General features: G+C 43.1%; 1 protein-coding gene across 3 annotated transcripts in view; it reads left to right on the top strand.

Moving 5' to 3' along the window:
- Positions 1-10,513: 10,513 nt before the first annotated feature.
- The window catches only part of CTCF (CCCTC-binding factor), a 41,622-nt gene continuing 26,117 nt past the window's right edge, over positions 10,514-26,018 (top strand). Inside the window, exons 1-3 of one of the 3 annotated variants that reach the window (XM_053916133.2) lie at positions 10,514-10,712; positions 15,730-15,846; positions 17,086-17,197. The gene's annotated coding sequence lies outside the window, so the exon portion shown is untranslated. Of the gene's footprint in view, positions 10,713-11,304; positions 11,537-15,729; positions 15,847-17,085; positions 17,198-26,018 lie in introns of those variants that run through there. The other 2 variants (XM_024556204.4, XM_053916134.1) reach the window with 2 other exon arrangements.

Here is a 26,018-nt window from a genome sequence, read left to right on the forward strand (position 1 = left end):
GGGGGGTGACCCAGATCCCCAGGGAGCCCTGCCCCCCCCCCCCCCAGTGTTTTAGAGCTGTGTATAAAGAGGTTTGGCTGACTCTTAACCACCTGCTGGGGAAGCCAAGCTGAGCAGAAAAAAATTAAAAAAAAAAAAAAAAAAACGGCAACAGGAAGGAGCACAGGAAACACCTGTGTGTGGATGCAGGTGGCTCATTCCAGACGGGTGGGGTTGTGGGCAGGCAGGGGGACCTCAGCACATCGGCACAGCTCTGTGCTCCCTCTCTACCTGAAGGGTGTCATGGGAGGGATGGTGGTGTGCAGTTCACTTCTTCGGGTGGTGGGTGGCAGAGGGTGAAGAAGGCAAACAAGTGATAGAGACCAAGCCTGCACCTAAAGCTGGCCACAGCTTGGGCCGGCCCTAAGGTCCCCTGCAGGAGGGTTGCAGTCCAAAGCCAGCCCTAGAATCCCCTGGGGCCGCATAGGAGGTCCACTGATAGGGCAGGACTGTCCACTTGCATCCAGAGCGTAGCCTGTGTAATGGGGAAAGAGGAAGTAAACACTGGCTGACCGGGTCCTGGGAAAGTGCAGGCTGGTGATGGGACCAGCCTGAGCTCACACTGCTCAACCCACAGGAGAGGACAGCCTAGGCAGATGTAGGATGGAAAAACCCTCCTAGTCAGGGGTCAGCTGGGACCGTCACTGAAAATCTGAGTGGCCCTACATCACTGCCAGTGCTGGAGATGGACAGGGCCCCTAACTTTCTGTCCTCTACAAGGTGGGTCCTAAGGCCACAGCCTAGCATTCAGCCCTAGCCAAGGGTGAGGGTCAGGGTGGGCACTGTGAGCACAGCCAGGTTCAGGTAAAGACTGTCAAAGCCAAGACAAAAAGAGCCTTAGTGCCTTGCCCCATCAAGCCTACCTAGCTTAGAGAGGGTGAATCAACCCTTCAGTGGCCCCTCAACAGCCTCCCTCAGTGACCTGAAGTCAGGCTGGATGGCCTCCTACGTCCAGGCCCATGCCCAGGTCTGTGAGACGGTGGAGGGCAGAGAGCCCTTGCCCACCCTCCTGTGCAAGCCTCCCCTCTCCCAACACACACAGCCTCACAGGTGTCTCCCACAGGTCTCCCCACAGGGCAAAGCTGTTCCCCCACTTCTACCCTTCGGTCATACAGGTTCGGGGACGCATTCGTTCCTGCCACCCCACACTCCAGACAGTCAGGAGCCTGCTGCCCCAGCTGATCGCAGGTTGACGATACCGCCCAGAGTCCAAGGCTAAAGGGCAGGGAAAGCCTGTGCCCACCTGTCCTGTGTAGCCTGTGAAAGCCCCTGGTGGGGGGCGGGGGGCAGAAGGAAGTGGGACTCCAAGGCCTCTGACACACTGAGAAGTATTCCATCACCAAGTCCATCAAGGCCACAGCCAAGCCTAGGCCACCATCGCTGGTGCTCTTTCTGCGGGGAAACTGATAAGCGCGCACTGCAAAGAAGGGGCCAGGCTGAAGTAGTCCAGGATCCGATTTATTGTTTGTGGCCACTGCATGCTCCCCCCGACACTCCCCTCCTTCCCTCTTCCAATCTTACTTTTCCTCCTGTCTCCCACTCTTCTTCCTCATGTATTCAAAGCTGCAGAGAACAAAAAAGAAGAAAACACATGTTTGTGAAGGCAAAAAAGCAGATGGGTTGGCACATGGGAAGAGGACTGCTTCTATGTCTCACCCACAGAGCGGGGGTGCCTTTCTCGTGTGTTTCTATGCCTGGTATGTGGGTACAATTTGCTGAACCCTAGGCATATGATGCATTCCCTCCTTTCCTTCCATACACCCTCTGCCCCCACCCCTCACCCCCACCAGCTCTGGAGTGGCCTATTCAGGTCATACATCCCCCATGGACAGAAGGCTTGACTGCTGGGCCTGGGTCTTTTGGGCCCGGGTAATATAGGAGGATAGCCTTGGGGAGGACTCCAGGGCCTAGAGAACTGCTAAGGAAGTGCAATCTACCATTAAGGAAGTAAGACTGTCAGTGGCCTCTTGCTTCAGAAGGTTGTAATGGGGTTACGGCCATGGTTGAAGTTTGATGTCAACAGTCAAGTCTCACTAGTCTCTGAATACATCCAGGACATACGGACCCTCCATAAATGCTGACTGACAGCAGCTGAGTAAGCAGATGAATTGCTGTAGCTAACACCTACGTTTCTAGCTATTTCCTCTGAATCTCCTTAAAACCTCCTCCTCCATCTCCTCCTCAAGCATCACCTTACAAATAAATAGCACTCCACAGAAATCCATTCTGCACCCTTTCCCCCTTGCTCTTGACGCACACTCCCTGAACCACTGCACACACGCCTCTATCGTCCCTCTATACGCTGGGGCTGTGTGCCAGTGACTGTACATGGCACTCTCCGCTCCTCCAGACCGCCACACCCACCTGCTGATTGACTGGACACCTCCTTTTGAACGGCATGGCCCAAATCACATTCAAGTCTCCAAATCTGTTTCTCCTCCAGGGCTCTTGGGGTTCCCAACTACCCAGGTACCCAAGCCACACAAGTGAGCCTCGTCCTTGACTTTTTCTTCTGTCCCCTCATCCCAGCCATCAGAATCCTCTCAACTAAATGCCTCAAATTCATTCATTCATTCATTCATTCTCTCTCTCTCTCTCTCTCTCCCCCCGCTTCTCCCTCCACCTTTCTCCATTCCTCTCTAAAATCAATAACCATATCCTCGAGGATCAATTTAAAAAAAAATAAAGAAAAAAAGTGTCCTAAATATTTCTAAATTCTATCCACTTCTTTTCCCCACTGACAGCACTCAGATTCAGACACGCTGACCTCTCACGGAGACACTAGAACTGTCTCCTCATAGGCTTCCTGCCCCTTGTCGCACGCTGCTTCCATCCATTCTCCGCAGTGCAGTCAGAGTGATATCTAAAACATAAACCTACCACTACAGGCTCTCTGCCGGGGAAAATTCCACCCCCCTCAGCCTGGCTCACAAAGCCCTCTGAGTCTGTTCCCCTCCCCACCTCACTTCTGCCACCGAACTTTTCACAGTGCACTAGAGCCTCACCAAGCGCTGGCAGGGCTCACTTGTTCAAGCGTGGTCCACCCCTCCTACACCTCATCTTGTCTTGCTAATAATGCCTGTTCACCTGACAGGCTTCGATCTAGACATCACAGACTTCCTCCGGAAGCTGTCCCTCCACTAGGCTGTCACGGGAGCCTGTGTTTCCCTAATATAATACTAATCACACCCTACTGCAAATGCTCATTTACTTTGTATCCTCCAGTGTACAGGGTGGGGCAAAAGTAGGTTTACAGCTGTGAGTACATGAAACAGAGTATATTCCTGGATCATATTTATTAATTATCATACATTCTCCATACAAACAACTGTAAACCTACTTACGCCCTACCCTGTATATATCCATAAGTATTTGCTGACTATGCTACTAGGTTACAGGCACCACCCAAGTCCCTTATGGAGGTTGATCCAAGTTTTTTGTTTTACCTGTTTTAAAACAGCTTTACTGAGATTTGGTCCACAGGTCATGCAATTCACCCATTTAAGACATACAGTGCGATGTCTTTTACCGTGTTCACAGAATTGAGCAATCATCACTGGAAGCAATTTTAGAGCATTTTCATCAACCCCAAAAGAAACTGCACCCCTTAGCTATCATCCCCAGGCCTTCACCTCACCCGGCCCCATCACCACCCTGATGTAACCACTAATCTACTTTCTGTCCATAGATTTCCCTCTTCTAGGTATTTCTTATAAATGAAATATGGTTAGGTCTTTCCAGCCTACCCAGTACGAAGAGTCACCTGAGAACTTCCCCGGAGATTCAAATTCAGAGGTCTGGGGTGGGGCTAGGGAATCTGTATTTTTAACACAGGTTCCAGGCAATTCTCTACTTAATTAGGCTGCATCTGCTTTGACTATCCCCAGCAACCAAGGCCAAATACACAGTAGGTGACAAAGATTAGCTTTTGATGATACCTCTAAAACTTGTATCTAGCTCTTGGTTCCCTATATTCAGCTCCCTAAGTGATGTCTTGGTCTTATCTCAAACACAACCTGAAAACATTTCGAGTATGTTCGATGCAGAAAAAGCCTGGACACTCAAAACATTCCCCACAGTCCCCCATAAGGCACGGCTCTTTAGAGTGCACCTGCACCACTGGGATCCCAATTAAGAAAAGGGAGGGAAGCCTGGTTGGGGCACAATACAGTGAGAGCTGTCAGACTGGTGGAGGAGGCAAACAAACTGAACCCACAGGGTAAGAGGGGGCAGTTAGAAATGAAGGTAAAGAGGTGATCAGGGGCTTGGTCACAGAGGCCTTCCGGAGCAGCTGAAGAGCTTGGAATTTACTGCCAGAGCACTGGGGAGCCATCCTTGAGCTTGAAGCAGGGGAATTTTGAGATCACATCTCTGCTTTGGAAAGGTCACTTAAGCAGTTGTGTGGAAGCACGAAGACACTGTGATGGGAGCACAGTTACGGTCAAGAGAAGTGATAGGAACCTGGGCTAGGGTGGAGGCAGTGGGGATGGAGAGGTTAGCATGATGAGATGTTCTGAAGGCAGAATAGACAGCATTTGGTGATTGATAGGATGTAGGAGATGAAAGAATGAAGCCCAGGTTTCTGGCCTACGGGATGGATGGATGGATGGATGGGTGGATGGATGGATGGAAGTATCTTTCATTGAAAAGGGGGAACCTTAGAGAAGCAGGTTAGGAGGAGAATGATAAGGTCATAAGGGTGGACTAGGAGCCATCCAGGAGGAAGTATCCAGGAAGAAGCTGGATATGTAGATCTGGGGCAAGAAGAGAAGACTGTAGGCGACAGGCAGAAGTTTGAGCGTCATGCTTTACTGCGAAGTCTCATGACTACTGCAATGTCCAGGGAACAATTGTTCCTCCCACACCTGTAGTCCATACCTTTTACCTGCCTCTCCATCCCTGACTTTTACCTACTAATGCTCATGAAATTTCATGTGGCCCGCCCAGACTAATATAAGGAAAAATATAAGGTACTTGAGGACTAAGGACACCTTCTATCTCCAGTATTACCTAGCCTCAAGCATAGACCTGGGTCTTGGTTCTTCTGGACATACTCGTACATTAATGTCATCACTCCAAATACCTGTTATCTGCCTTCCATCATTAAAGGCCTTCCTTTGGTCTAAGGCAGTAGTGTCCAACTTATTTTAGGGGCAGAAACCATTTTTTCCCCTGAACAAATCACATACAATTTGGAGAAGTGGGGGAGGGTGGGGGAGCAGAGGCCCAGAGCCCGACCTCCCTTCCCTTCCCCTCCCGAAGCAGCCCCTGAGCTAAAGAGTCACACCCAGGGGCTGTATCTGACAGTGAAGAGTTCTGGGCAGCCAGGGAAAGAACAGGCAGAAGGCGGGGCTGGAAGGTGTGAGTACTCATTCTGGTTTTGCCAACAAGTTATTGGAGGACTCTGAGCAAGTATTCCCTTTCTTGACTTCGGGACAAAACTGTTTCTGGCTCTTCAAACAGAGCTGTGAACATCAATTAAAAGGGCAGGCATGAAAAGGTGTTTTGCAAAATGAGATAATTAAAGAATGATCAATGCCTGTCTGAAAAAGGCAGATAAGAGCACAAACAAAAGTAACCTACTTCCCTATATCCTACTTCACAGGATTCGGGTCTAGACAGAGTCATTTCGACTTTAGAAAGCAGTAATTTGAGCTGAGAGGTTAAAAATGAAAAGACTTGTACAGGGGTCCGAAAAAAGCATACATCAATAAGGCTAAAAAATCCTGTGATCTGGTAGAAGATGGTATAGCAGGGCAGCTCTTTAAAATGTTAGGAGGAAGTGGTTGGCCTTGGTAGTTGACATTCAAAGCCTAGTCAAATTGTATGGGATGACTTGCTGCCCCCCTAACACTCTTGTGCCCTTTTATACCCTTGATTATGACTCTTCACTTTGTACGCCTTTGCCTTGCTTGTTAATTCCCAGGTGAAACAAGATACTCCTGGGAATGATTTGCTCCTTTCTGTATTGGTCCATTTCTTCCCATAACAATTATTGCATTAATCTTTGTTGTTGTTTTCTAACCAATCTGACCAGTTAAACTTTTGAGTTCAAGGGCAGGAAACACATCTTGGGTCATCTTCATACCCCCAGTGCCTAGAACAGGGAATTGAACACGGTAGGTGATCAATAAATGCTTGCTGAATTGGATTCTATCTCACACATGCCCCCAATAGACACAGAGGCATCAGGAGTATTCAGGTGTAACTTTAGGTCTTATCCCCAAAGTGGGCAGGAAGATTCCCGCCCACTGTTACTTCATCTGTCCTTCATTTGTTTCTCCTACTTAGAGAGTAATTACAAAAAACCCCACAAACAATCATGATTATTGCAAGCTTTATGGGGCAACTTGTGGGAGCAAGGAAGTTCTTGGAAATATAATTGTTCTCCCGAGAATTATAGCACAAAGTACACCTTCCCCAGAAAGAATGGCTCCCAGGTTAAGGAAAGCTGACACAGTAACTGATTCTATTAACGAATCTAGAAAGATTGTATCTATCAAAAGTAGATTTGGGAGTGAGGGTAACAAGAAGCATAAAAGAAATAATAACAATAGTGGGAAAAAACAATACCATAGATTTATTGTATGATTACTGGTGCCTAGGGTTATGTGAATAGCTTTACTTGCATTGTCTCATTTAATTCTCACCACTATGTGAAGTATAATTATCATCCTATCTTATCGAGAAGAAACCTGCAGTTGTTAGTAATTCACCCAAGATCACATGGCTAGTAAGAAGCTAAGACATGACTCAAATGCCAGACAATCTGACTCCATCACCCAGTTATATAACATTTCAGTTATATAACTAACATCTCTGCATCTAATTAACCATTCACCAAAGCTTTCTAGTAATTTGGCTTCCCAGGAGGCTCTCCCATAGAGAGACTTTTTGCCAGCACGAAAGCACTGGTCCACCTGCCACTTAGTAAAACATCACTCTGCTCATCCACCAAGTTCCTATGAACCTACCAAGCCCCTAAGGAAGGAGTCCACTCTCAGGATACAGGCTACATTTCTGGTCCTATCTGTGAGGCTGAGAGCCAAATCCTGGAACATGGTGACTTCACTGATGCCACATGGTGAGCTGAGAGCCTTCTGCCGATAATGCCCTGAACTCTTATGGTCTACAACCTAAGAGACAGTCCATGGAAAGAACACTTCCTTAGATCGAGTGGTTTTAAATCACCAAAGTTCTCACTGGTGAGGTAGTCTGGTGTGATACTGCAGGGAACAAACCTGTCCTTAATTTTACCATCCTAACTATTTCACAGGCTCTCATCATATTACTTTTCCCTCCCTGCTTGTTTCTGTCCAGGCTGAAAAGTTCTTTTTGGCTTGGCTTTCTGTTCCTTGGTTGATTCCACAAAGTAGGACACATCACAATTTCCTACAAGGCAAAGAAAATATTTCCTTTTGTTCCTTCCTAGTGATCCTCAGCATTTTCTCAGCCCTGTGTCAGAACAGCACATGGGATCTTTGTCTTCAGACAGCAGGCTCCAAGGCCACTTAGACTCCATTCCTGGCTTCTAAGTGATGACTCAGAGGTCGTATAGTTGTAATTATAGTTGATATAATATAAATATAGTTGTCTTAGTTGCTGTAACAAAATACCACTGACTGGGTGCTTTATAAACAACAAAAATTTACTGCTCATAGTTCTGGAGGCTGGGAAGACTGAGGTCAAAGCACCAACATGGTCACATTTTGGAGAAGGCCCTCTTCCTGGTTCATAGCTGGTACCTTCTTGTTTGTGACTCCACATGGTGCAAGGGGCTATGGACCTCTATGAAGCCTCTTTTAAAAGGCACTGATCACTTTTATGAGGGTTCCACCCTCATGACTTCAGAACCTCCCAAAGGCTCCACCTACTAACACCATCACATCTGGCAACAGAATGTCCACATACGAACATAGGAGGGAATACAAATATTCTGACCAAAGTAGTTATAATATAACTGGAAATATAAATTGAGGGTTTTTTTCACCATCTAAATACATTGCCTTGTATTTGTCCACATTAAAATCTTAGAAGATGTACTTAACGCTTAAAGATAAGGAAGATGGTTTGAAGTAAAACCTTAGAAAAGTGAACGAACCAGATTATTAAAGAGACTAGCAAGAAAAAGAAGCTAACAATTTAAGTGCAAGTGAGCTTTGTTGCTTCTAGCACATAGTTCCTAAAGGCTACCAGGAGCTGTTCGGGGTAGAGGGCTGTAGAATATGTAAAATGTAAATATTCCAGAGGTAATTTTCCTCCAAGTTTCCCTTTTCTCTATGTTTGAGTCTTAGGGTGTGTATATAAGTGACAATTAGGATCATTTGGTTCATAGAAAAGGGGTCACACGTAAATTTTCACAATATTTCACATATTTCTAGAATAGTGACTAATCAGCAGGGCAAGTGCCTGAGATGAAGAATCAGATAACTTGGGTCCTGGTGTTGAGAAACCAAATTATCCCTCTTAATGTTTGTACCCAAGCAGCTGAATGTTGCTGGAGAAAAACCACACACTGGGACAACTGGTTTAACTTTAAACTCATGATCGTAAACTTCAAACGGATACCCAATGCTGGCAAGGCAGTCCTACTAGGAAAGCTGGAAGTTTGCTTTTCCTCTCCCCTGCATTTGCATCACCTTCACCTTAGTTACCCTGATTATCACAGTGGAAGCATCCTGTTCCTATACAAGGTCAATCCTCCCCGTTTCTGTACATCCTTCCATGGATTCCACTCCTATTTAGGTCAAGTAAGCCTTCTCTCTACTGTACTCCTCCCAATGGCACAAAAACATGCTCTAGAACCCTACCATCTTTTAAAACATCTCTCTCGATCCCATATTCTTCTAGTTATCCCTACATTTCTTGGCTCCCTTCACAGAAAAACTCTCAGGTTGTCTACATGTGCAGTTCCTATTTCCTCACTTTCCCCCTTCCCTCCTCAACCCGCTGTAGTCATGTCCAGATTTCTGAGTTACCAACACGAGTCAAGCCAAGGCCACCAGTGATATTCTTCCGTGATCTCGAAGGTGACCAACCCAAACCATATCTCTAGCCCGAGTATACCTCTCAGCAGCACTAGACACAACTGACCACACCCCTCCTACCTGAAACCTTCTTAAATTCCCCAACTCAACACTGTGGATTTCCTTCTGCCTTCCTGGCTGCTCCCTCTCCATCTCCCTTTACTCTCTCTCTAAATGCTGGAGTGCCTAGTGTCTGACACGGGAACTTCTCTTCGCTCTTTCCCTTACGTCAGATTAAACCACCTGTGCGGTTTAATCAGCACATACAGTTTAAAAACATCTAATTTACTTGCCAACATCTAAATATCTGGAGATTTTACATTAAAAAATCCAGGTTTCCTAATTACCGTTTTCAAAAAACAAAACCCAAACCTGTCAATATTGGGGCAGTATTCTCGCAATAGAAACAATGGAGCAGAAGCTGTCCCCTTCACGCTAGGCTCGTTTGTTATCCACATCTAGGGGAGCTGAGACTACACTCCTGAGTCAGATCCCCGAGAGTACCAAAGTCTCCCCTCGCGGAGCCACCAGAGTATCCAGTCTTCAGTCAACTTCATCCCGCTCGGGTCGAGTCCGCAGGTGCATCCTGGGGATCGGGAGGGGCGACCGCACTTGGAGCGGCTGAAGGACTCCGCCCACAGAAAATTTGTCAGCCCCCAGGGCAAAAACAAAAAACGCACATTCTGAAATACAGAATTACACCGCGCCACATACAGAAAGTCCCTTCGGGAGAAGACCACTGCTATGATCGTGTCAAAGCATCAAGTCTGGTCTTCCGCCGGCCTATCCGGGCTGAGGTGGCCTGGGGACAGGAGGAAGCCCTCTTCCAGGGCAGAGAGATCCCCAAAAGCTGCTGGTCAAAAACAGCTCTTCTCGCTGTCGCTCGCGGAAGCCGAGTTGTTTTGAGATGAGAATTCGCGAGGACCGGACGGGCCTTACACTTGGGCGGGATGGGGTGCGGCGCTCGAAGAGTGGGGCGGGCAAGGCTAGGGTGGAGACTGGGGCGGGGACTGCCCCAAGAACCGCCTCTGCCCCACCACTTAGCCCCACACACGCTTCCCTCAAACACCCTCCACGTCCTTTACGGGTTCAGGGCCGGAGGCTGCAGCTAAGGACCCAGGTTGAGAGGCCCCGAAACCCCGGACCGCCTACAAGCGACAACCTCCGCCCAAGAAGCCCCACCCAGCGGGAGACCGGACGTCGCGGCGCCCGCTGAGCCCACGCGCGACCGGGCGAGAGCGCGGGAGGGCGCGTGCGGCGTGACGTGACTCGCGGCGCGTTCCGTTACGCCATCGCGCCCGCTTTTGAAAGTTGGCGCCCGGGGCCGCCTCCCATGCTGCCCTGCGCCAACCCCTCCCCTCACCTTTCCTCCCCCGCCCTCCACTCGTCGCCCGGCCGGCCCCCCCACCCGTCCCTTCCCTTATCAGCACCCGCGGCCCCGGCAGCGCCGACGCAGGCGCACTGCACCGCATCGCCGCCATTTTGTGTCCGAGCCTGTGGAGCGATTAAACCGTGCGCGGAGCTGCTTCTTTGGCGGCAGCGGCGGCGCGGTGGCCGGTGCGGGTGCGCGGAGCTGGCCGGGGACGCCAGGTGGCCGGAGCGGTGGAGCGGCGGCGGAGCGGGCGCTGCGGGGGGTGTGGCGCGGAGGTAAGGGGGCCCCGGGTGGAGGAGGTTTCGCGGGCCGCCTCTAGGTGTCACGATGGGGCCGCTCCGGTCGGCGCTGGCTGCAGCCCGGCGCCAGCGCCGCCGCCGGGGGGTGTTTGTCTCCCTCTACCGTCCCTGCTGCGGCGCGGCCGCCGCCATTGCCCGTCGCCGCCACGGCCCGGCCGGCCCCCCCTAACACACACCCGCCCGCTAGGCCTTCCTCCTGGCGGCGCGCTGGGCCTCCGACGGCGACAGAGGCCCGCGCGCTAGCGACTCCATTTTCCTTCCTTTGTCTCTGCCCTCGACACCGGTTCTTGGCCCGACCGATCGCCCTGCCGCGGCCCGCCCTCTGCCCTCCGCCCCACCCGAGGCGGGTGGCCTCAGCCGAGAGGCGATCTCCGCGCCTCGGCTTACGCGCCCGCTTTCCTCAAGGGCCCCCAACTCACTGTCGCCGCGCGCGTAGCCCGGTCTCCGTGCAGTATGGGTGTCGGGCCCTGGCCAACGCCTCTCGGGCTGCCCATCCTCCAGCCCGCCGGGTCCCCAGCACCTACCCGGCCGCCCTGTGAGGCTGCTCGGCGGTCGCTCCCAGTGCGCACGTCGTCGCCGCTGGTCTCCGTCTCCACCGAGTGGCGCAGGCGGCGCTGCTGCGAGCAGAGGGACCCCAGAGCTGCCGAGAGCTCCCTCTGCAAGGCTGGCTGAGCTGCTCGCGCCTCGACGCCGCCTGAGCGGGCGGGGGGACGCGCGCTCGCCGCCCCCGCCGGGCCCCGCTGCGCCCCTAAACTAGTGCCCCGGCTCTTTGTCGGACCCTACCGGTGCGGCCCTCCACGGTGAGCGGAAAAGACACGAGTTACAGACCAAGTAGTTTTTCTGGAGCCAGGGTCGGACTCCTCTTACAGTGAGTGATAGCTTGATTGTGCGCTAAGAGATCTCAAAGGGATCAAAACTTCGTTTCACACTGATCTCAAGTGACGTGACAAATTCCTGAATTCGGGATTATGGGCTGGCCAAGTTAGGCAGGCGACCCTTGAGTTTCCCTCGTGCTTTAATGTGTCCTGACCCTAACTTAGTGCATTACTTAGTACCTGATGCTTTAGGGCTAGGCGAAGGCAGTTCTCGGGGATTCGGCAACCCGATCTAAAGTTGCAGTAGGGCAGAATGAATTTATTCTTGACTCCACTGGTAATTTGCCCATACGCTGAAATCTGAGGGTTGATGTTGTAATTGAATCTTGGGTCACTAGCAGCAGTTGGTTTATAAATATCTACGCCCAATGTAACTACTATTTAGTAGCACACTTCCTGTAGCCCTGCGTTCAGAATTAAGTAAACATTCGCATACTTAATCTTTTTGCTCTTTCCTCAAATATCTTAATATAGTATGGTAGTTCAGCTGATGTGTAACAATTCTGGTTGCTTTGGAGAGAAGAAAGTCTTGATTAACTTTTTTTAAAAGAGCTACATTAAGTTTATGAGGAAATTAAAAGTCTGGTGGTGCTAAGCAAAGTTGTTGGTCCACTGTGTGTAATTTCAATCTGTAGGTTTTTGAGCAATCTGCCTCCCTAGGAGAGTCTTTCACCATCCCTTTCCGAACCCGACAAGATGTTCCTTCTCCCCCGCCGCCACAGTAAAACTGCGCTGAGTAACTAAATGCAGTGGTGTTGAAGGAGTGTCAGGTTTGGGGGTAGAACCTCATTAATTGTCTAATATATTAGTCCATTTGTGTAGGTTTTTTTGCATTCTTGTGATTTTCAGTATTATTTTCCTTTTGAAATTGTGTATGGCAGGTGGTATATTTTCCTTAATAAGTTAGATACACACAGGTTGAAAATTAAAATCCAGAAAGTCTGTAATTGAGCCAGGAGTAAAGCTTGTTTTTCCAGGTTAGCACTGTGCTCCATAGACCATATTTAGCTTGATTCAGTTGTGCCATATGCAGCCACTAACTTCTTAGTTTTATACATCATTTATGCTGTTTTAATGGTACAGACCTTATCCACAGGGTTGCAGTCCTTTGAGATTTCCCATATGTCGAGATTCATACTTTGTTTTTATTGGAAAAGTAAATGTACAGAGAGAATAAAGTGACGATATAAGGTTAACCAAAGGAACTTACTACTTAAATCAGTATTACGAGGAAGATTACAATGTAACTGGTTTTCCACATAGGCAAATACTGGTTATTTAAGAGTAGTTGTAAAAGTTATTTTAAGAATTTGTTTAGCCAATATAAGATTTAGGAGCTGTAAAAGTTATCCTTAAGAAGCATAGGATTTTGCTTTAAAGAACACACAAAAATGAGGGCACCCACATAAGACTTCTGGGTGGCTTGGGGACTTTTTTCAGAGTGGTGGAGGCCACCTGTGGCTGACAAGTGCCCTGAGGAGGAGTCTTGTGGCAGAGCCTTGCACCGTGGTGCTTGCTGACAGAAAGTTACCTCTAGAGACTTTTTTTTTTTTTTTAACTTCAAGGATACTACTGGCATTAAACTCACATCATCTGCTTTATAGGTTCCATTTCCTTTTTTTAACCATAAACCTACTTGACCATCTATCTACCTTACCGACCTATTTTGGTTCAGATGACTTCAGGCTCCTTTGCCAAAAATTAGGTCCCAGAATTGTCATAACTTAGTATTTGAGAAAGAGCATACAGGTTTAGAAAGAATAATAGTGGCAAATAATGTATAACGTTGAAGACCGTGGTTCATAATTATATAGAGAGAGATTTGGCATACCATATTTGTTTAAACATTCCTAAACTTTCTTTCGTCATTGTCTTCAGATCTTTCCTGGCAGTATCTTTGCGCATTTTCTCAGTGGTTAATATTTGGTGCAGAGATGTGGCATTGCATATAGATTATTGCCATATACCTCAAGAGTAGTAATTTTTCCACACTTGATCCTCATTTTTAGTTATCCTTAGAATTTTCAAGGGCATAAATTCTCATTCCCTTTGAGGTATGCTACTGACTCCAGTACAGAAGTGTTTCTTGAACTAATGGGTTGTCCAAAAAGTTCATTTAGTTTTTTCCATACGATGGCTTTACTAGTGCTTAGTTGTCTTTAACTTCATTTGAATTTTGTTAGATTGTCTTGTGACAGCTGTCCTATCAGCGTGCATTAAAAAAAAAACAAATTGGTGAACTGTTGTGTCACCATTTTAATATTGAAGATGGAAGAAAATATGCAACATTTTCAGCATGTTTTATTATATCAAGAAAGGTAAAAATGCAACTGAAATGTGGGAAAAAAAGATTTGTGCAGTATATGGAAAATCTGTTGTAGTTGATCGAATGTGTCAAAAGTGGTTTGTGAAGTTTCTTGGTACTATTGACATTTTGGTCAAATAATTTTTACTTTGGGGCTGTCTTATGCATTGGAAGATGTTTGGCAGCACCCCTGGCCTTTAGCCACTAGAAGCCAATAGTGAGAGATAGCCAACATACTCAGAATGTCCAAATCAATAAAGTTATTTGTGAAAAGAAAAAATGTGTCTTTTATTTTATGGAAAAAACTAAATGGATTTTTTGGCCAACCCAATAAACACACTAGTCCTGTGTTTTAAATTGCCTCTTATCAGAGAAGACTTTTCTTCAGCTTCATCTAAGAAAGTATTCTATCAGCTTAGTTTTGTGTGCTTTAGTTAATTATGAGCTGGATTCCCTGTTAGCTATACATCTTAGGTCAAATTCTTTGAAAACTCTTAATTTAAATTTAGCTCTTTCATTTCACTTGGGAGTTATTTCCCCCCAGGTAAGTTCCACTCTACCATTGCCTTTGAAGCTTGACAGTTCATTCATGTGTAATTTAAAGAGAAAAATGTTTATTTTTACTTCAAAAAAGGGTATTTCATTATTTGACTTAAAAAATATTTCAGTGCTGTGCTTCTAGAATTTTCAATGGTCAGCGAATTCCCCACCCACCATAGTTATCTCATTAAATTGAACAATAGTCTTTACTCGTGGTGCAACTAACTTAATCAGTAAATCTAGTATTTGTAAAGATAAGGAAATAAAATGTTAAAGGACTATTACTGTATCTATAAGGATTAATTTTTTGGTAGTTGGATAAATACACGAGGTTTGTCCAGAAAGTATACAATCACATACTATGAAAAGTAGAGGCATTTATTGAAGAAGACACAAGAAACATTGTATTGTACATAGGACAATGATGACTCAGTCCCCTTTAAAGAGGGCACCTTGGGACCTCACACAGTTCTCCCAATCACCATCAGCTGCTCTGTTGTATTTTCCTGAATCTTATCCACACAGTCTGAAATTTTTTCCCTTTTAAGGGTGTTTTTAGTTTTGAGAAAAGCCGAAAGTCTCAGGGTGTGAAATCTGCTCTGTAGTGGGGCTGAGTCACGTGGGTGATTTGATATGTCACCAAAAAAACTGCATGAGATGCAATACATGAGACATGATGCATGAGTGGATATGTGGTGGTGATGAAGCTGTCAATCACCATTGCCCATGCCTGTGGTCTTCTGGATCATCCGAATAGTTTCAAGCTTAATGCAAAATTTGATGCAGATTTGTTGCTCACTCTGTCATTTTGAATGAGACAGCCACACAGGACATATGCTCACTCAACGGTGACTACCACCTCCACTGACTCATACAATGAAGTCCTCATTGTTCGCAAGCACGATCCAGTATACTCTCCTTGGCTGTCAGGCTACATTGATGCTGCACAAACCATTCTCGTTATATTAACAATGGTTGGACATTTTCCAGACAGACCTTGTATATGTGCCATTACTGGTTGCAGTGGCTCAGTGGGGTGCTATTCTGATAATCATACATCTTTAGTCCTTTATATATTTAGCAAATGTCTAAAAAAATAGCTGATTATTTTATTACTGGCTTCATAGATATTTATGGAATGGCCCAATTAGTAAGACGACATTTTATTTTTTTCCCAATTTTGTCAGTCTTCATTTTGCTCTGTTTGTCTTTCATACTATATGTGGATTTATGTGTATTTAATGTTTATAAAGTGATTTGTGCTTTATTTTAGAATGGTCACAGACCTGGGGTGGAAGAACAAGATGCGCTAGTAGACAGATTGCTGACTAAGGGCTTGAGATCTGGGTTCTGTGTTTCCTCTTCAAACTGACTTTGCAGCCACGGAGAGGTAAATGTTATTTTCATTTCTTGGTCTTTGAAATAGTAATAAAACCCTCCTAAAGTTGAAGGATTTGTTGGACCATTCTTGGGCATAGGAGATGCAAGAAGGTGGGTGGTTGAGGGCATAACAGGCTTTGTGATCAGAGAGTCCTCAGTTTGAAACTCTGCAGGACCATATACCAGCTGGATGACACTGAGGACGTTATTTAACCTTTCTGTTTCTCATTTGTTAGAGAGTAGCATCAATTTCAGAGGTTATTCTTGGAATTGAGAATGTGGATAAAGTATTTCTACCATTTTGAGCCTGTACATAGAAAAACCTCAGGAAATGGTGGGTGCTATGTTGTAGAAACCTTTGGAATTTATATTTTGGCTCTTAGCAAATGATCTCAAAAGTCTATTGTGGCAACTTGTAATCTTAAAGAGGACAAATAGATGAAATCCCGTTCTTGGGGAATCTGGTATCCTGGATTAAAATTCAAATTGTCTTAATTAAGTTAACCTAGCTAATGACCCATGTTTGCAGAGTGTTAGTTATAGTCATTATTAATATTTTTTCTTTTAACATTTGAAAATATCACTTAAAATTTACTTTAGCCTACAATTTCTGCTATAAAATACAGTGAACATTGCAGGGAACTTGAAATAGGCTTTTCCTAAATGTCAGAGTCTGCTAGGCTTTGGGATCTCACAAACAATGAAGTAGGGTTCTGAGTGTGAAAATTACATCTTCTCAGGGTACCAGAAAGGACTTCTTTCTAATCCCCCAGAAAATGTGGAAATTGTTTAATGGCACTTGTGTATTGGCTGAAAGGAGTATAGAGGTGGGAATTACAAATGCTGAGATTAAGATCAACATAAATCATCTAAGTGACTACTAAGATTTTTCTACAAGCTATGCCTGAAGCAAGTAAATGGAGGAAGGGAACAGGAGTGAAAGCTCTATTATTCTCAGATCTCTATTTTCCAAGTGGGCATCTTGTTACTTCCATAGATAGGAAGGACAAGGTCTTTGTGCTGGTTTTCTGTCATTCCAGAGTAACTCGTGCTCTGCAGGTTCTTCTGGAAGTGTTATTGACACACATAGTACATGTTCATGAACTGCTGAAAGAGAAACAATACTGATTTGAGGAGCTGTTGAGAAAACTAAACTTAAGAGTTTGGGAAATTGAAACATGTCGGTCACTTTTAAGTGTTGTGACTAGTTTAATCCCTGTTTCTCAAATTGGGATATGAATACCCTTAGGGTACAAAGTGATATGATTCCGGGGTACTTGAAGCCACAAGATAAGCATGACCCATCTTCTTGGAGCTTCACTTGTGCTCATTGAGGGGCAGTGAGTTAAATAATTTAACTGGTAAGTAATTTTAAATTTTTTACATTGAAACAAGTATGTATATTTCTAGGAACAGAAGGTGCACCCTTACTCTGTCTGACTGTCTACGATGACACAACACAATGGGGCGTGCGTGTCTGTAGTGGGAAGTGCTCTTCGTGTAGGTGCTGCAGTGGAGGCGTTTGAGGAGCAGCGCTTTAGAGCTGTGGAACAGCCGTACCATCCAGCAGCTTATTTTGTTCCCGTAGTGTCCTACTGTGGAATGTTTCTATATTAAATCGTGTTAAATGGTGCTTGTTCGCTCGCTTGCATATTCCTCCACGTGTGACGTGCGCAAGAGCTCAGTTGGTGGGCAGTTCTGGATAACCGAACCAAGTCAGAAATACTGTATAAAGGAAAGAAGAAGCAATGAACGAAATCGGGTCTAAAACTATAAAGCAAATTCTATAAAGCAATTTTGAAAACATAGCATGTTAATTCAAGCATAATTAACAATTTATACTGATTTTTGCTCTCCCCGACCCCTTTCTTAAGTAGTCAGAGTCATAATAAAAAGGCTAAATTCTAAGCTATGGACCTTAAAACTCCTAAGGTTATTCAAAAGCATTTGTTTTTAACTGTTTTGTGTGTTTTACTATTACTAAGTGTTGTTACTAATGTACTCCTCTTAATGTAAGTGGCACTTAAAAATTACATGTTCTATATTGATAATGTTTGTTCTTTGAATAGAGGTTTCCTACTTGAACCTAATTGGTTCTATGTATATTGAAGTTTGACTTTCTCTGAAATGACGTGAATTGGATTAACCCAGATTATATAGAGAAACACAGTATTTATTGAACACTTGTAACGTGCTCGCTCCATGCTGTAAACACTTACCTTTCTGCCTTGTGCCAGGCATAGCATTAGGTACTGGGGATTCAAAGATGAATAAGAGCCCTGGCCAGTGTGACTCGGTTGGGCGGCATCCCGCAAAGTGAAAGGTTGCGGGTTTGATTCCCGGTCAGGGCACATGCCTAGGTTGCAGTTTGGTCCCTGGCCAGGCACATACAAGAGGCAGCCAGTGATATTTCTCTCTCACATTGATGTTTCTCTCCCTCTCTCCCCCTCCCTTCCTCTCTCTCTCTCTCTCTCTCTCTCTCTCTCTCTCTTTTAAAGATTCTTTTCCTGAGGGTGGAAATTAGACTATGGGGCAAGAGATCTGTAAATAAGTGTTACTGATGTTCTGATAAAAGTGTGTCTAGGGAGCAGGGAGGAATGGTCAGTTAAAAGAGGTGGTGAAAGATGTTGGGAAAGGCTTTCTGGAGGAGAAACCCCCTCATCTAGGTGTATCAAGAAATATAAAAGAAGCATTAATTTTTATTTTAATCCTTTTAGGCCACCAGATCTGAGCTGTGCATCTCAATAACTATATGGCCTTGGGTGACTTCCTCGTGCCCTTTCCTCATTTTGTAAAATGACAGGTCTACCTTGTTACAGGCTTATGGCAGTTAATGAAGTGTTGTTAGGGGGTAATATGTACAGTTGTCCCTTGAACAATGCAGTTTTGAGCTGCATAGGTCCATTTATACACAGACTTTATTTTTTTATTTTTTTATTTTTTCAGTAAGTACAGTGGACCCTTCATATCCATATCTGCCAACTACGGATTGTAAACAGTATTTTCGTGTTCCCACCTGTAGACCAAAAATACTGTTTTTGATCCACACGTGGGAAGGGCTGACTATAGAGTTAAAGGTTATACTTGCATTTTCTACTGTGTAAGAATCAGTCCCCCTAACCACCATGTGGTTCAGGGATCAACTGTGTTTTTGTAACTATAATGTGATATATAGCTGCTTCCGTGATTTTTTTTTTTTTAAGACTGAAAGCTTTTGCCCTTTTTATGATGGGTGATTTAGGAGTGCACCTGCCCACACTGCACTGAGTGTTCAGCAGTTTTTGACCAAAAATGGCATGACCCCCGTGCCCTACCCTGCCTATTCATCCAGTCTCGCTCCAGCAGCCTTCTTTTGGTTTCCTCATATGAAAAAAGTCCTCAAAGGGAAATGTTTTGTCCATGCAGAAGAGGTGAAACAAAAACAGGCAGAAGCACTAAAAGGCATCAAAATCGATGAGTTCAAAAACTGTTTTGAGCAGTGAAAGAAAGTCTCGCTAGGTCTATTGCATCAACTGGAGAGTACTTTCAAGGTGAATGAAGTTTAAACATGTAAGAATAAAATACACAATTTTTTATAAATAAATTCTGGGGTTTTTTGGAGTCCCCCTCATATATGTTGCATTAAACCAAACGGGTGACCACCAGACAATACAGAAATTAAATGAATTAAATTGGGATTTACAAATGAGGGAGTTTGATTAATCAGAAAATCTGTTGATCAGTAGAGAAATAGGTAGTAAACATGGTCACATGCCATATTAGGAGTAGTGTTCTACAGCCACTTACAATCAGCCACTGATTGAGAAGACTGTTAACCAGCAAAATGTTTATGGGAGGTTTTTTTTTAAAAATACAGTACGACCTTGACTGGTGTGGCTCGGTTGGTTGAGCATCGTCCTACAAAGTGAAAGGTTGCGGGTTCAATTCCCAGTCAGGACACATGTGCCTGGGTTGTGGGCCTGGTTCCCGATCAGGGCATGCGCAAGAGGCAACTGAACGATTCAGTATTTTTCTCCTTCTCTTTCTCCCTCTCTTCCCCTCTCTCTTAGGATAAATAAATAAAATCTTTTTTTTAAATTCACTGCAAAAAAACAAATTGTTATGGAAAAAAAGTAAAGAAAAACCCAAACAAAACCTGGCACATAGCAAGAGCTCTATAAGTTTGAATGAATGAATGAATGCCTAGGGGAAAAGCTAAATAGACATCAAAACACTAGTCAAAACAAAATAAACTAGTAGTGATAGGGTGGTTAGGTTTGGGGGTGACTCTTCTTTGTTTTTGCTAGTTTGTATAACAGTTATTTTATAAATGCAAATAAAGCAAAATTACCAAAAATTGGAAAGAATGATATTTGGACTGCTTAAATTGATGCATCTATATAATAGTTTGTCATGCAACCATTATATTATACATAGATGTATTGTATATAGAAATACATAAAGAAAGCAGATTATCAAATAGTGTGCACAATGTGATCTTTCATGTGAGTGTAAATATGTATATACACATATGTACATATATATATGGAGGAGACTATGGTGTAAACCAGAATGCTTATATAAAACCTATAGGTTTATATTCTTGCTTATCTGAGTTTTCCCTTGTTTGGGGGAGGATAATTATAGCTGAGAACCAAGAAATGCATTACTACCTGAATTTATCTATAAACTTTTAGCTGAAGCAATATTATCGAAAGCCTGGATTTTCACTGGAAAAGCCAAGCTTTTGGTTTTGTAGTACTTGTGTTTAAGGGGGAGTACAAATTCAGTAGATTAAGTAGGGAATATGCAGAGAAGGAAAACCAAGTTTTCAATACAGAAGCAAAAAAATATAATGGAACATGACCATATGGAAAGAGTTAGTCCTCATTTCTGCTTTTGTCTTTGGTACATCACAAAAGAAGGGTTCAAGGTTATACTTTTAATTATAACTCTTTGACCACTGTTCATCATCTATTTGCTATTTGTTCAGTCCTAGTATACGTGTATAGCGGTATCAGAATTGTTAACCTGAACTCCATAGGAAACAACTTTATTAACTACAGTACAGTGCTTATGTATAGTTCTTTAGTCCTTAGTCTTACAGCCTCTACTCATTTTCTAACTTACTTAGGTAAAATTTCCCCCAACTCTCTAGAATGAAGTCATATCATACATCTGTAACACAGTTAGATTCTTTTTTTTTTTAACTTTTTAAATCTTAATTATATATTTTTTCCAGTACCATTTAGTCCCCTTACACCATCTACCCCTAGCAGTCACCACACTGTTGTTCATCATGTCCACTAGTCCTTTTAGAGTCTTTTTTTAAGATTTTATTTTTTTAGAGAGGGAAAGAAACATCGATGTGTGCTAGAGACACATTGATTGGTTGTCTCTCGCACACCCCCAACTCAGGCATGTGCTCCAACTGGGAATCGAACCAGTGACCCTTCGGTTTGCAGAGTGGCATTCAAGCCACTGAGCCACACCAGGCAGGGCTGTATTGTGTAATTTTTAAAGGGAAACAGGGACCCAATACAATAGGAAGGAGTACTGAAGCTTTCTGACACCCTATATTAAGTTCAAATTACTAGGCAGGTACTTCCTTATTGCTGGGTGTTAATCTGTTCCTTTAAGGGCAGCAATCCCTTATTGTTGGCCTTAGCTTTTTGCCTCTAATGCTTCATTTCTCCTCCTGTTTCCCATTGTTTGAATTATTTCTAACATAGAGTAAATTGAGTGAGAGACAAATTAATTGTAAATTTGAGGGCATAGATTTTGAAATGTTTGTTTTATATATTCAGAATCCTTTTTGGTCTTGTTCTTGACTGTTCTCAGTAGTAGATATTTGCAGATTTAGTGACTTCTAGATTAAGTGTACATATAAGCTAATGGCTAAGTAGGTTATCCCATCAAGTATATAGCTAGCTCTAAGCATGTGACCATCTCACCCTTGAAGGTCAGCTTTCACGGTTCCTCTCCTTAAAATTCTCCTTCACCTACTTAAGCCACTCTTTGTGCCAGGATGGTGTGAAGTATGTTAACCCCTTTTATAGCAGTTATCACACTATATAGCTTCTATTTGTTTTATCTGTCTCCCTGCCAGATGAGGAGCTTCCTGAGAACTGAGCTCTGTGCAGTTAGGACTTTTTTTTCAAGTAATTAAAAGGAAATTCATCTCTGTGTGCCTGGCATCAGGCACTTTTTAGTGAAAGAATTATTGGTTTAGCATTTCTTATTCATTGTAGCAAAAGAACTCTTTCACCTCCTTCCATGGTAGTTTCACTGTTACTGTAACAAATATTTTATTGGTATTTCCTAGATTCAAAGTTCCTTAAATATATTTTTTCAAGTAGCTGTTAGAATAATTGTTTTGTTTTGACTACCATTTTTTTTTTTAAGATTTTATTTATTTTTACAGAGAGGGGAAGGAAGGAAGGCAGAGAGGGAGAGAAACATTAATGTGTGAGCGAAACATCTATCGGTTGCCTCTCGCATGCCCTGAACTGGGGACCTGGCCTGCAACCCAGGCACATGCCCTGCCTGGGAATCAAACCAGTGACCTTTTGGTTTGCAGGCTGGCTCTCAGTCTACTGAGCCACACCAGCTAGGGCTTGACTACCTTTTAATATTAGCAAATGGGGAGAGGGATTGTTAACAAGACTGGGATGCTCTTAAGTTTTCTCAACTTAGAAGACATTTTATTTCCCTTTTAATAATTCTCAAAAAATGAACCTCCCAACTGTTAAATGTTAATGACATAGAACAGGGAAGAGAGGGTTACCTGTGACTGAGTAGGTAAGTGCTACTTCAGATAAAGGCTGCTTCTGTTTCCTGTCACCCTGAAGTAAATGGTCGCTAATATTTTTCTGCTTCTCAGACTGAGTCATCCTCTCCACCCAGCTCCTCCCCGTTCTTTATTGTAGTCTGCAACTTTCCTGATACTCATTCAAGGCTATTAATGGTTGTGATTAATAAGATGATGGTGTATATATTTTCAGGAATAGCAGAGTAAAACGGTTACTTTACTTGACTTTAAAACTAACTTTCATTTGAGAAGGGTGAATAATTTTTATTCTTTTTGACTAGTGCCTGCGTGTAATAAAAGTCACTTAGCTTTTCCTTTTATTCTCAGGGGAAACTGATTATCTTTAATATTTTTTTCCCCTCTTGTCCTAATGGCACTTAACGTTTCCTACAGTCTATAATGAACTAAATTTTTCGGTCGTCTGGGTAAAAACATTCTTCTAATTTAAAAATCTCAAAAAGATAAAGCTACACGGTATATCCTTTCCTCTTTTCCTTCTAATGATGTTTGATGGTTTATATTGAGTAGCGTGAACCAGGCACCTTGCTAGATGACCTTCATGTTAGACCATTTCAGAATGGCTTTGGGTTATGGAAGCTCATGGGGAATTAAGGGTAGGTACTGTTTCTTGCCAGGAATATAGACAGTCTTCTGGTGTGCTCCAGAAATAGGTTGGGGTTTTTACTAGTATATTAAACAAAAGGCTGTGGTGGTTTTATTTATAAAATAGACTCCTGGAAATTGTCCTCCTCTACTGTCTTATATCTCGATATATATATGTATTATTCTTTGTACATGTATACTTTATAAGAACCAATCTCCCCAAATAACTAACCTCTGCAGTGGTGGGTATTAAAGGTTGTTTTCCTTTGGGAAATAACCTGGCACATTTGCTATATAGCCATATAATGTGATAAATTACTAAGTCTAAACATCTTCAAAAATTAGTGTATTCACAGTTAACTTTTACATGGCAAGATTTTTTTTAAATCTAACCTATAATTGTGTTAGGACTTCTTTTTTTTGTTGTTTAAGAAATGAGTAAACACAGCAATAAAGAAAGTAAACTTGTAATGGAAAAAATACAATAAAGATTAAATTTCAAGAAAATTAATGGGGGAAAAATACCTGAGTACAGTCCTTCAGCAGCTAATGGACAGAGAATTTTCTAAATAAATATTTACTATTAAAAAGAAAGAAAGAAAAACTCATACAGTTAAGTTTCTGCTTAGCACACAATGTTTGCTTTTCCATGTTCTTCCTGCTCTGGCCATGTTCAGGAGCCCCTTGTGCGTGTTTCATATGACAGTGGCACCAGCATTGAGTGTCTGCTGCTCACCTCACACTGTTTTATATTCATTGCTGCAGAAGTAAAAGGCGCAGTGCCTGCCCTTACCCTTAAGCTAAAAGTTTATTTGGGGAGCAGACACAGACATAGAGCAATTGACTAACAATGGAAACAAAACAAACTTGAAGTCAGTCTGCACTGGTCAAGGTTGAAGAGACTTTGCTTGAGGGCAGTGATTTTCAACCTTTTTCATTTCATGACACACAAACTATTAAAGTTCTGCAGCACACCAAAAAAGTAAGTTTTTTGCCAATCTGACAAAAAAAAAAAAAAGTATAATTTTGATTCATTCACACCGGATAGCTACTGTTGTGTTAGTTCTTGGCATTTTATTTGACAATCTAATGGAAAAGAGGTCAGTGCCCCTGACTAAATAAATAGGTCAGGTGTTGCATGTTTTAAAAATGCTTGTGGCACAACAGTTGAAAATTGCTGATTTAGGGAGTGACTTGAGCTGAGCGGGGTGGGGGACAAGGTAGTAGGCATTTGTATGGAAGATACCCCAAAGGTGGGTGGAGGAGAGGATGGGGACAGATTGGACAGAGGTCTGGGAGCAAAGACAAGGAGTTTGGAGTTGATTCGGTAAGTCTCAACCATCACGTGTTTTTTGCATGTTGTTTCAGGAAGATTTAGTCTGGCAGCAATATGGCAGATAGACTAGTAAGGGAGACCAGCCTGGGAAGCTGTTCTGTTGTTTTTTGGGTTTTGTTTGTTTTTTGGCTCTTAATTTTCCTTTTTTTCCTTGGGTTTGGTTAGTTACCAGGTTCTATTAAACTGGTTGTTGCCTTCATCCTACAGAAGTCTAGTAGTTTATCAGAAAATTCATTTTTGTGGGGAAAATATACCTAACGCTTGTGATTAGAATTCTGGGAAACTGAAACGTCATGTATTTGTTCAGGTAACATCTATTCACTGCCTTCACTGTTTTTTGTTTGTTTGTTCTTTGTGTTTTAAATATGGAACAAGAATTTTCTTTATATTCTTACATTAAAACATGAATTTTAATGTCTGCATAGTATTCCATTTTGTGGATGTATTATCATTTACCAGGTTTAACTATTCCCCCATGGTTTTGCTTTTAGGTTATTATCATTTGCTTTGATTAATATTGTCCTTATAGTCTCAGTGTTCATCTATGGTTATTTCTGAGTGTAAGGTCTAAAGTGCAATTAGTGGATCACAGTTTGAATATTTTAAAAATTCTTGATTCATATCACCAGTTACCTTACTGATTTCACTGCACTATGACCAACATTGGGGATTATCCTTTAAAAGAACCTTAGCAGTTTAATAGAGTTAAGATGCTGTCTCATTATTTTAATTTGTATTCCTCTTGTATTGAGGAGATACAGTTTTGATAATTCATCTGCCATTTGTATTTCTTTGAGTCATCTATTTGTGTCTTTTGCCCAACGTTCTCTTTTGGTGTTCATCTTTTTCTTACAAAATTTTAAATTACTTATGTAATAAGGTTTTTAATCTTTTGTCATGTATGCTACAAATGCTTTGTTGTTGTTCACTGTTTTTTGTTCGATGTGTTTTATAAGTTTTTGGGGTTTTTTTTTACTTTAAGGTGGTCAAATTTCAATAACTTCCTCTGGTTTCTCCTATTTTCTGTACATGTAAACACAAAGTTGTTCTGTTTTTGTTTGGGGGGTTTTTTTTTTGTTCATTTTGAGATCAGAAGTCTGTTCACAGACATGTCTTTAGGGTGTTATTTTTGCTTTGGTTTGATTTGGTTATTGATGTTTCTTTATCTCGTACAACAGCAGGATACATTCTTCATGGATTAAAGCTACAGCAGTACTTTCCGGTTTTTCTGGCATCTTTTATGAGATAATCTCCTTTTCCCCGCATTTAAAATGACTTTTTATAATACTAGGGGGTTGTTTCTGAGTTTTATCTTGTTTAAATTGTCGGTAATAGTGACAATGCTACATTATTAATTCTTGCGGCTTTATGATATGTTAACATTTGGGAAGAGAAGGTTGCCTTCGTTTTTCAGAAATTTTATTGTTACCTTCAATATCTTGTTTATTTCAGG

This window comes from Desmodus rotundus, chromosome 12 (assembly GCF_022682495.2).
Source record: "Desmodus rotundus isolate HL8 chromosome 12, HLdesRot8A.1, whole genome shotgun sequence".
NCBI classification, from domain to species: domain Eukaryota; kingdom Metazoa; phylum Chordata; class Mammalia; order Chiroptera; family Phyllostomidae; genus Desmodus; species Desmodus rotundus.